This window comes from Somniosus microcephalus, chromosome 1 (genome assembly GCF_052327205.1).
Source record: "Somniosus microcephalus isolate GS21.2 chromosome 1, FLI_Smic_1.0, whole genome shotgun sequence".
Taxonomy (NCBI): domain Eukaryota; kingdom Metazoa; phylum Chordata; class Chondrichthyes; order Squaliformes; family Somniosidae; genus Somniosus; species Somniosus microcephalus.
In genome coordinates, this window is record NC_140987.1 from 109,018,198 (window position 1) to 109,031,168 (window position 12,971).

Sequence of the window (12,971 nt, forward strand, 5' to 3'; positions counted from 1 at the left end):
AAATTGTGAAAAAAGTTTCCACCAAAGGCGAGTGCGATTTTCAAGTGGGTCTCGATTTACATGTCTAGTGCTCTCACCTGGCTCTAACAGGTGGGAGTCTATTAAATATATTTAAATGAGAGTCCTATGACTCTGGGATGCAGGAAGCAACACAGATCTGTGAGAGCCTCCCTGGAGAAGCGCAGCCTATTGTGTATTGCAAGGTATGAGCAAGTGACAGTGCATCTTTGGGAGGATGGTTCCTCCCCTTCATCTGCACGTCCTCAGAAGGATCTAGGAAAAAGGCAGAGAAACAAGGGCTAGGAAAAAATGGAAAGGTAAACCGTAGCAGACAAGTGACAATGTAATGCAGCCCCAGGTTGCCATTCTATGGGCAGGATTTTCATTGGGCCATGGAGACGGGATTGGAGGCGTGTGTGGGGTTAAAATCCTGAAATCGGGGGTCCCGACCCCATCCCGCCCCCATGCCAGTTTCAAAGGAGGCGGGTACCCGCCCCGCACTGGGACCCACCTCCCCGAGGCGGGAAGGGGATTAGTGCCAATTAACTGCCTGTTAACAGGTAGTTAACAGGCAGTTTTTAGCCTAATCCCTATTTTTAATGTTGAAGTGTGGGATTCCCGACGGCTCCAAAGCACGGCAAGTTAGAGGAGGTGGACCGTCGGGATGAAGGGCTTGGAGGGGTCAAGATGTCCGGTGCTTGACTAATCTACTGGAATTTTGAGAGAATGTAACTGGTAGAATAGATAAGGGAGAACCAGTGGATGTGGTGTATTTGGACTTTCAAAAGGCTTTCGATAAGGTCCCGCATAAGAGATTAGCGTGTAAAATGAAGGCACATGGGATTGGGGGGGAAGGTATTGACTTGGATAGAGAACTGGTTGGCAGACAAGAAGCAAAGAGTTGGAATAAACGGGTCTTTTTCCGAGTGGCAGGCAGTGACTAGTGGGGTACCGCAGGGATCGGTCCTAGGACCCCAGCTATTCACAATATATATTAATGATCTAGGTGAGGGAACTAGATGTAATATCTCCAAGTTTGCAGACAACACAAAGCTGGGTGGGCGTGTGTGCTGTGAGGAGGATGCTGAGAAACTCCAGTATGATTTGGACAGGTTGGGTGATTGGGCAGATGCATGGCAGATGCAGTATAATGTGGATAAATGCAAGGTTATCCACTTTGGTGGCAAAAACAGGAAGGCAGATTATTATCTGAATGGCAATAGATTGGGAGAAGGGGAAGTGCAACGAGACCTGGGTGTCCTTGTGCACCAGTCGCTGAAGTTAAGCATGCAGGTACAGCAGGCGGTTAAGAAGGCAAATGGTATGTTGGCCTTCATAGCGAGAGGGTTCGAGTACAGGAACAAGGATGTCTTGCTGCAGTTGTACAGGGCCTTGGTGAGACCACACCTTGAGTATTGTGTGCAGTTTTGGTCGTCTTATCTGAGGAAGGATGTTCTTGCCATGGAGGGAGTGCAGCGAAGATTCACCAGACTGATACCTGGGATGGCAGGAATGACGTATGAGGAGAGATTGGGTCAATTGGGCCTATACTCACTGCAGTTTAGAAGAATGAGAGGGGATCTCATTGAAACTTATAAAATAAAATTCTAACAGGACTAGACAAACTAGATACAGGAAGGATGTTCTCGATGGCGAGGGAGTCCAGAACCAGGGGTCACAGTCTAAGGAAAAGGGATAAGTCATTTAGGACAGAGATGAAGAGGAATTTCTTCACCCAGAGAGTGGTGAACCTGTGGAATTCTCTACCACAGAAAGCAGTTGAGGCCAATTAATTAAATATATTCAAGAAGGAGTTAGATATATTTCTTAAGGCTAAAGGGATCAAGGGATGTGGGGAGAAGGCAGGGACAGGGTACTGAGTGTGGATGATCAGCCATGATCTCATTGAATGACAGAGCAGGCTTGAGGGGCCGAATGGCCTACTCCTGCTCCTATCTTCTATGTTTCTATGTGTTCAGGTGAGTGATGGGTGCATGAGCGCAAAGATAAGTGTGTTTGGTGTGTGTAAAGTGTTTAAAGAAGTTTTACATAGCTTTACTTACCTTTACAGCCTTCCTTCCTTCAGGTCTTGGGAGTCCCTCAGCTCACTGGCACAGAAAGCAGAATGGCTGCGAGCTGTCAAAAATTGCAGCATTCAGCTTTCTGTTCCGGGGAGATCTCTAAATCATCCTGAGAGGAAGGAATTAGCTTAGAATACAGATCGTCAGTGTTTGACAGCTTCAAACAGCTGTGAAACGCTGATATTTCATCTGTCAAAAGGTCTTGACAGATAAAATTTCAATCTATGACATCACCTGTTGCCGGGTGGCCCTTAATTGGCCTGCTGAGCCCGCTAGGCGGGCTCAACATGGTCAATCAAGTCTAAATCGCGTGGGTTGGCTAGAACTCGATGGAGGTGGGACTACAACCCTGAAAGTTGTAGTCCCACCTCCTACCCGATTCCTCAATGAAAATCCAGCCCATGTCTCTCTCTCTCTCTTAGGCAGTCCCTCGGAACCGAGGTTGACTTGCTTCCACATTCAAGTATGAGCTAGAGAGTTATATGGAAAGGAAAATGGCCAAACACACAGCTGTGCATGGCATCCAGCCTCATCAACTCCAACGCTGTGTGTCCTCCCTCTACCAGTGATGTCAATGGGAGCGTCCTCCATTGGTGTAAGAGTTTGCAACATGGCTGCACCTCCCCCCAATTCTACCAGAATCATTTCTGTTGTGCTCAAACTTGACCTGTAAGAAGAGAGGGAGTGGCTTGCTGTGTCCCCTGCCAGAGTTGTGAAGATTTGTGAGATAGCCCAGCATAGTGAGCATGCTTGGAGGAAGAAGCAGCAAGTGTGTGCAGGGAGTGGGAGAAGTATCAGAGAACGTAATAAAAAGGGGTGAATTAATTCAAGCCCAAACAAAATAAAAGCAGAATGTTGTTTTGAGGACAATACCAGGTGTTGAGTGTGTGAGTGTAAACAGAAAATAGTGTACTGAAGTGTCCTATTTTGACTGGAGGAGAGGTTTATGCTGTGGTGAAGGGAAGGATTAGTGAGATCCATGCTCAACACCATGTGGCGCCACATGAACACTCTCGACCTCTCTCTCCAGCAGCACTGACCCACTCTATCTCAAAGCTGTCCAGGTCCACAGTTCCATTTCATCCTTCGACTCATCCGACGCTTCAACAAAAAACTTTTTTTCTTCCTTTCCGATGTCAAGGATCGCAAGCTTCATCAACTCTTAAACACCAACACCCCTCCGGAACCTTCTTCCCCTTCACTTTCCTCTGACCCCCCTTCTCCCAAGCTCACCCCCTGCCACATTTTCACTATCCCCTCTGACCTTCCCCTCTCTGACCCCGAATGATCAGTCCTCAGCAAAGGCCTGAGCTTCATCCCCTTACGCCCCCACCTCAATGAATTTCGAGCTCAGCACGATGTTGAGCTCTTTTTACGCCGCCTTCGTCTCCGTGCCCACTTCTCTGGCCAGGAGTCTTCCCCCCGCACGGCTGACCCTTTCTCCCGCTTTCAGAATTCCCGTTCTACCTGGACCCCTCCCCCTGGCCTCTAACCCTCTCTAGATCTTTTTATCACTAACTGCCGCCGTGACATCGGTCGTCTCCATTTCTCTGCTCCCCTCACTCACTCCAACCTACCTCCCTCTGAACTTGCAGCACTCCATTCTCTTAGATCCAACCCTGACATTGTCATTAAACCTGCTGACAAGGGTGGTGCTGTTGTTGTTTGGCGAACTGACCTCTAACTAGCGGAAGCTGAACGCCAACTCTCCGACACCTCCTCCTACCTCCACCTGGACCATGACCCAACCACCGTTTCCAAGACTGTCACTGACCTCATCTCCTCTGGAGATCTTCCCTCCACAGCCACCAACCTCATAGTTCCCCAACCCTGCACAGCCCGCTTCTACCTCATTCCCAAGATCCACAAACAGGACTGCCCTGGAAGACTCATCGTTTCAGCCTGTTCTTGCTCCACGGAACTTATCTCTTCCTATCTCGATTCTATCTTTTCTCCCCTTGTCCAGTCTCTTCCCACCTACATCCATGACTCTTCGGACGCCCTCCGCCACTTTAACAGTTTCCAGTTTCCTGGCCCCAACCGCTTCCTTTTCAGCATGGACGTACAATCCCTCTACACCTCCATCCCCCACCAGGATGGCCTGAGGGCGCTCCGCTTCTTCCTTGAACAGAGGCCCGACCAGTCCCCATCCACCACTACCCTCCTCCGCCTGGCTGAACTTGTTCTCACATTGAACAACTTCTCCTTTGACTCCACTCATTTCCTCCAAATCAAAGGTGTTGCTATGGGTACCCGCATGGGTCCTAGCTATGCCTGCCTTTTCGTGGGATATGTGGAACACTCTTTGTTCCAGTCCTACTCGGGTCCCCTCCCTCACCTCTTTCTCTGATACATTGATGACTGTATCGGTGCCGTTTCCTGCTCTCACCCTGAACTAGACAATTTAATTCACTTTGCCTCCAATTTCCACCCTTCCCTCACCTTCACATGGTCCATCTCTGACCCTTCCCTTCCCTTCCCTTCCTCGACTTCTACGTCTCCATCTCTGGGGATAGGTTATTGACCAACATTCACTACAAGCCCACTGACTCCCACAGCTACCTGGACTACACTTCCTCCCACCCTGCCTCCTGTAAGGACTCTATTCCATTCTCCCAGTTTCTCCGTCTCCGCCGCATCTGCTCCGACGATGCCACCTTCCACACCAGTGCTTCCGACATGTCTTCCTTTTTCCTCAACCGAGGATTCCCCTCTACCGTGGTTGACACGGCCCTCGACCGTGTCCGTTCTATCTCCCGCACTTCTGCCCTCACCCCTGCCCCTCCCTCCCGGAACCACGATAGGGTTCCCCTTGTCCTCGCCTTTCACCCCACCAGCCTCCACATTCAACGGATCATCCTCTGCATAGTGGTTAGCACTGTTGCCTCACAGCGCCAGGGACCCGGGTTCGAATCCGGCCTCGGGTGACTGTCTGTGTAGAGTTTGCACATTCTCCCCGTGTTTGCGTGGGTTTCCTCCGGGTGCTCCGGTTTCCTCCCACAGTCCAAAGATGTGCGGGTTAGGTTGATTGGCTATGATAAAAATTGACCCTTATTGTTAGGGGGATTAAATAAGTGGGGTTACTGGGATATGTGTTGGTGTAGGGGTTACGGGGATCGGGTGGGATATGTGTCGGTGCAGGCTCGATGGGCCGAAATGGCCTCTATCTGCACTGTGGGGTTTCTGTGATTTCCACCACCTCCAAAGTGATCCCACCGCCAAACACATCTTCCCCTCCCCTCCCCTTTCAGCATTCCGTAGGGACCGCTCCCTCCGAGACGCCCTAGTCCACTCCTCTATCACCCCCAGCACCCCTTCCCCTTTGCCTGGCACCTTCCCGTGCAAGTGCAGGAGATGTAACACCTGCCCTTATACCTCCCCCCTTCCCACTGTCCAGGGCCCCAAACACCCCTTCCAGGTGAAACAGCGATTTACTTGTACTTCTTGCAATCTAGTATACTGTATTCGCTGCTTCCGATGTGGTCTCCTCCACATTAGGGAGACCAAACGCAGATTGGGTGACCGCTTTGCGGAACACCTCCGTTCAGTCCGTAAGGGTGACCCCGAGCTTCCGGTTGCCTGTCATTTTAATTCACCGCCCCATTCCCACTCGGACCTCACTGTCCTCGGCCTCTTGCATTGTTCCACGGAAGCTCAACATAAACTCGAGGAACAGCACCTCATCTTCCGATTAGGCACTTTACAGCCTTCCGGACTCAATATCGAGTTCAACAATTTCAGATCATAACCTTGGCCCCTATTACATTTTTACTTATATTTTTTATCCACTCCTTTGTTTTGGCATTCCCCCCAACACTTCTTTTTTTTCTCTCTCTCTCTCCCACATGGCAGCTGTCTCCCATTCTGCCAGTGCATTTCACACCTAATCTAGAGCTGTCTTTTGTCTCCACTAGTCCTATCACCATCTCGTCTCATTTTGAATACCTCTTAATGTCTCTTCTCTTTTGTTCTCTCCCAGCCTGGCCTCTTAATCTATTTCATTTCCTGTGCTTCTTTAGTCTTGACAAAGGGTTTTCACCCGAAACGTTGGGCTGGATTTTCATTCAGCAGTCGAGAAGGAGGCGGGACTACAACTTTCGGGTTTTAGTCCCGCCTCCATCGAGATGTGGCCAATCCACGTGATTTTCCCTTGATTGACCTTGTTGAGCCCGCCCAGTGGGCTCAGCAGGCCAATTAAGGGCCAGCTGGCAACAGGTGACGTCACAGTCTGAAATTTCATCTGTCAAGACGTGTTGACAGATGAAATATCAGTGCTTCACAGCTGTTTGAAGCTGTCAAACACTGACAGTCTTACTTCTAACCTGAGTCCTTCTACGCAGACTCAGTTAGAACTCTCGCCGGCACTGAAAGCTGAAGGCTGTCACTTTTGACAGCTCGCGGCCATTCTGCTTTCAGTGCTGGCTGAATGATGGACTCCCGAAGCCTAGAGCAAGAAAGGCTGTAGAGGTAAGTACAGGTAATTTAAACTTCTTTACACACTTTAGACACACCAAACACACTTACCTTTGCACTCATGCACCCATCACTCACCTGAACACCGACATCTCGACCCCTCCAAGTCCTTCAACCCGACGGCCCGCCTGCTCTAACCTGGCGTGGTTTGGAGCCGTCGGGAATCCCACACGACACCCTTCAAAATAGGGATTAGGCTAAAAACTGCCTGTTAACTACCTGTTAACAGGCAGTTAATTGGCACTAATCCCTTCCCGCCTCGGGTTGGTGGGTCCCAGTGTGGGGCGGGTACCCGCCTCCTTTGAAACTTACGTGGAGGCGGGTTTTGGGCGGGATGGTGTCGGGACCCCCGAATTCAGGATTTTTGCCCCCCCCGCACGCCTAAAAGCCCGCCTCACGGCACACTGAAAATCGACCCCATGGTGTTGCAGGGCTGTATTCAGAAGTAAGAGAGGTGTGAAGAGGAGCCTTACCTTAGCATTTCTGGTAAGGTCATTAAATATTTTGCAGAATTGCAGCCAGGTCCTGGGATTTATGCTGCTGGCGCTAACCCACTCAGCCACCTCGTTCCATACATGCTGACTTATTTGAACTGGCACCCTCCTGCTGTCTGTGAGAAACTGGACCTTCTTCCTGGCCTTGACTTCTTCAATAAACACCTACCAAATTTGGGTGCCCTGGCCATTGACATCGTGCCTGCTGCCCCACAACATGCTTTCTACACAACCACCAATGAAAACTACAACTTGCCTTTAAGAACTGCAGGCTGGCTTTAAGAAGCGGCAGGCCCCTTGGATTTCCTGCCCTCCTGAAAGGCGAGCTGCCTACAATCAGTGTGATTAGTGCTGGCGGCTCACCACTTATATTCAAAGGAGGCCCGATCACCAAACTTAATCAAGCATCCTGCCAATGTCATCTGCTGGGCACAGCAGACACCCTCCACCCAATCTGAGCCCAAAATGAAAATCAACCCTATCATGTCCATTGTCTTGGAAGTGGACATTGACCTACATGGTTCTACGTTGATAGTTACAGACAAGCTGAACATTGATGGCGTGGTGGCCATTGTGGTTGGTGGATGTTTGCAGCCTGTAGGCCATTAATGATGCAAGAATGTCTAAAAATATACATTTTGGGCTTAAATGCAATGAGCCACTATTAGTGATGAACTAATGCTAGCATTTCATCTGAAGCAGAATTCCAAGTCGGATTGTAATGAGACAAGAACACTACCAACTAAGCTGAGTGACACTTCAATAAAAAGAACTGACGGTGAAATCATAATGTAGAATAGCAACATTTTAATTAGTTGCTTGTCTACCCAATACAGATCTTAATCTTAACAGTGTATGAAGCAGTGATTATAAATCAGGACATAAGCTTATCAGTGGGTGACATTTGTATGACCTCCTGTAATTATTTATGCATATATCATTAATATCTCAATGCTGTAGACAGGCTGTGACATTTTCACATTTGGATGATGGGAAATCCTTCAAGAAACCAAATATTAATGGTGACACTACCTCAAACCAAAGTCAGAGGTTAGTAATATTGTACATTTCCCCATAGCACACAGATAATACAAAGCCTGGTCAGTTTTCAAGAAATATTTGCACTAAGCTACATAGCTATAATTGAGTGAACACACAATCTGATCTATCCAAGGTCTATTGTGGTTTGCAGTACCTTGCATTTCATTCCAAGTTGTTAGTTGTGGAACCCTATAAATCTCATTATACACTCAGTAAAGCCTACTCATTATAATTGCAATTTATGTCACAATGCAATCAGTATTAGCACAAAATGTCAAGGCATTAACCCATTAATTAATTATATAAAAATAACTCCAATCCATTTTCCAGTATGTCATAATAGATATGTTTTATGGCACAATTTCCTAGCTTACAGAAATTCAACCAACCTGACAATTAACCTGAACAATGTTTTACTCTGCCAAGATTGAATTCCCTGACCTATGAGTTAATTGCATAACACTTTCTATAACCTCTACACACCTAAATGTTATTCAAACAATCTTGATTTGTTATTCTGTAAGCTCTCTTCCCGTCATTCCTGTTTGGTAATGTTCTGCTTCTCAGTACTATATCTTACCTCTTACAATACAGCATATCTTCCTTTCTTTTAACCATATTCACCTTATATTCAATTCTATTTCCACTTTTTCCTTCCTAATTTTAAACAAATATATAAATATATTTTCCTCCCTTCCCAAGCATTATACTCTTATTAACCTTTTCTTTACCATTAGTGAATGGAAATAAATATACCTGGGTTTTCAGGCATCCAAACTGAATATTGAAATTCTAGAGGAGTAGGAAGACATCTGATTGGTAGTGTCCAAGATCTCAATTAATAATCAATTGTAAAAGAACGTAACCTGATTTATCAGATCTATATTACACCAACCCAATTACGCTGTTGGCACTCAGAAACTATCATCACAGTTTGGAGGTGATGGAGAGGAATTGGTACCCTGTATCACATTTTTCAGGCCTGCGTTAAGATCCAAGATTTATGAGCAATGATTTTAGAACAGATCACAACTATCATAGGTTTTCCAATCAACCCCAATCACTTTAGTGTATTGGGGCTGCTGGTTGAAATCCCATTGGACTCTTGGTCACCATATTGCTTTATTTTTGTAAGCAGAAAGCAGTTTCATCCTGGTGCTTAGGCACTGGGTAGAGTTGATTCAGGGCTCTGCCTGGTTGAAAGAATCTAGAAGGTAGCCTAGTCAGAGAGCTATGTTCTTCCATAGTATTTACAGGACAGATACAGGCCATTCGGCCCAACTGGCCCATGCCAGTGTTTATGCTCCACACGAACCTTCCCCATGCCCACCCCTTCATCTAATTCTATCTGAACACCCTTCTATACCTTTCTGTGGAAACATCTCTACTAGTACCATGGAGCATCTTCTTCTGAGGTTGCAATTAAGGCTTAATATTGGGACAAAATGCAAAGAAGTCTGCATCTGTCTGCACCATTCCCCACCTGGACATACTTTATGCTAACACTGGTTGACAAAAAGTATTCCATAAAACCATAGAAGTTCACAGTACAAAAGGAGGCTATTTAGTCATCATGCCTATCCTCTTTGAAAGAATAATACAAAACTAATCCCATTGCACTTTCTCCCCATAGTCCAGTATCATCATCTGCTTCAAATGTTTATCCAATTTTCACTTAAAGGATGCAATGGTCTCTGACTCAACCATCCCCTATAGCGAAGCATTGCAAGTTCCAACAACCCTCTACATAAAGAAATTTCTCCTAATCTCTCTCCTCACTCTTCTTAGTGACAATTTTAAATTGATGACCACTTGTCATTGACTCCCCAGTTGAAAGAAATAGTCTTTGCTTATTCACTCTATTAAAATCCTTCATAGATTTAAAAACCCTTATCAAATCTTCAATTAGCCTTCTCTGCTCCAGTGGAAAAAGTCCAAGTGCATCAATTTTTTCTTCATAAATATAGACCCAATTTTAACTCTGCCTGCCTGATGGGAAGGGGATGGACAGGTAGTCAAAATAGCAGTAGCATAGTTACTGCTCCAAATGCAATCCCGCCCACCGCCATTTTAACTGTGCACTTTTTGGAGGTGGCCGATGTACTGGCCAGAGACAGACGGGGGCCTCGTGTATATTTAAATCGGGGTCCTATTACACAATTTAACTAAAAATTGAGGCGGACCTGCCAGCAAAACTTGGCGGCATTGCCAAGCAAAGCATTATTTAAAAAGGTAGTAACCTCCTGCTATTTGGATTGACAGGAGAGTTTCCAGCTTCCAGATTATTTGTTTCTTTCTCCCTTTTTTGCCTTATCATGTTCAGTAATCTTTATCTGCTTATAAGGGGTGTGATTATTTCCAGTTTAATTTTGGTGGAGGAAGAATTGGAAGAAGGAAAGCAGCAACAACCTCAGCAACCAGCACCAGCTGGGTCTATCATAAGATAGCAGGTGAGCGTGGGGCACGTGGGTGCTGCTCGTAGGAGACCATACCCAACATACAGGCTGCATAGGCCGAGAGTCATTTTCTTGGATCTGTCTAAAGAGCAATGCCTTAGGAGGCTGTGCTCCTCTAGGCAGGTTGTCGCAGACCTCTGCAGCCTTCTGCAACAGGACCTGGTGCCTGCTGGAACAGGGGGTCATGCTTTGCCAATGGCTCTGCAAGTCACCACAGTCCTTAACTTCTTTGCCACTGGCTCCTTTCAGTCTGCTACAGGAGGCATCAGCTGCATCTCCTAGTCTGCAGTACACAGCTACATTAAGCAGGTCACCAACGACCTGCTCACCAGGTCTGAGCAGTGCATCACCTTCCCTATTGACCGCAACTGTCAACACGAGGGATTTGCAGCAGTGGCTGGCTTCCCTCATATCCAGGGTGCCATTTACTGCACATATGATGCCATCAGAGTCCCACAACACCAGCCAGCAGCATTCGTCAATAGAAAAGGCTACCACTCCATTAATGCCCAGATCCGATCACAGAAATAGGATCATCCAAGTTTCTGCACAGTACGCAGGCAGGCAGCTGTCACAATTAATTTATGCTGTGCCAGTCTACCATTCACCCCAATATTTGACACTCCCAGGAATATGGCAGGATGGCTGCTGGGGGATACCCCCTTCAGATGTGGCTCATGACATTCCTCTGTAACCCCTCATCACTTGAGAAACAGAGGTATAATTGAAGCCAGGGGACCACAATCATTATTGAGCACACCATTGGGATTCTGAAGCTGAGGTTCAGATGTTTCGACAGGTCTGGGTGCTCCCTACAGAATGCCCCACAAAGAGTCTCCTGCACCATAGCGGTGTGCTGCTAAACTGTACAACCTTGCCATACAGAGAGGCCTGCCTTTGGAGGAGGCAGCAGCAGCAGCAATCCTCACTGGGTGAGGAAAATCAGAGGGAGGGCAAGGACGCATCAGAAGAAGGAGGACCACCTCAACCCCTTGCAGCCAGAGATGTGAGGGATCAGCTAATTGCTCAGCAATTCTGGTGACCTACTCATTCCCCCACCCTCAAAACTTACACAGAGTTCGTCTCCTTAACAGTCCTTGTTACATTCTTTACCAATCCCTCATGCTGTATTAACAACATTCAAAACATTCAGACAACTTCTAGATCAATGGCATTCTGATGATGCAGAATCAGAAGCTGCTATTAAACTACAATGCAGACCAAAGTACCAATTATAATAAGTGATTAATTTAATAGCAAACGTAATATTGCCTTCCATTCATTTCTCACCCAAGTGATCAACCTATAATGCTTTACATTGAACCTCTTTCTGCATTGATGATGCTGGTGAAAGGGGTGATGCTGGTGGCACTGACCCTGCCAGTCACTACGGCTGCTGGGGAACAGTACCTCCTTCCTTGCCTGACTTCCTCCACCAGGACCTCCAGGGATGCATCACAAAACTGGGGGTGGGTTGGGCAGCTCTCAGGAGAGGGAGGTCAGCTCTTTGACTCATCTGTGATGTCACAATATTGTCCAATGTACTTCCAGCAAAAATTAAATTAAGCAATGCAACCTCGCTTTAAGAGATGCATCGCTGCTTTAAATAGGCCTCGGGAGGCCCGCCGGAAATTGCACGCATCATGTGGGTGAGCTGGTCGATTCCTGACATAATCAGGAGGGCAGCCCGTCAATCAAATGAAAATGAGGCCCAGGAGTTAAAATTGCCCAGGCTTCACGTTGGTGATGTCATCGGGGCATTCCGCCCTCCCAATTCACACCCAAGTTAAAATCGGGGCTTTAATTTACTGTCCGTCACATCATCCTGGTGAATCTACTCTGTGTGCTTCCAATGGCTTTCATGACCTTTCTAAAATGGAGTGCCTAAAACTGCTTACAGCACTATAACTACAGCCTAACAAATGTTTTGTACAAATGTATCATTACTTTACTACTCTTGCACTCTATACCCCTCTGTATAAACTCTAAATGCTGCTGGCTTTTTTATGGCTTTATCTAACTACACTTGCACTTTTAGGGAATTTATATATTTCAACCTCCAGATCACTCAGTTTCCCACACCCTTGAGCAACTTTCCATTAAGTGTAAATCCCCATTCCTTGCTTTTCCTCCCAAAATGTATTACTTTGCACTTATTCACATTAACTTGCATCTGGCACCTGTCTGCCCATTCTGCTAACCTGTCCATGTCTTCCTGAAGTCTTTTATACTGTGTGATAAAAATGATAACTTCCGGGAAGTTATGTCATCACTTCCTGTGAACTATGAACTATGAACTGAGTACATACCTCACTTCCTGTCATATGTCACTTCCTGTTGGACTGGTATAAATACTGGTCTGTTCAGTATTGTAAGAGGCTTCTACCAGAGGCATGGTAAAGACCTCTCTTGTGTATATAGTGTGT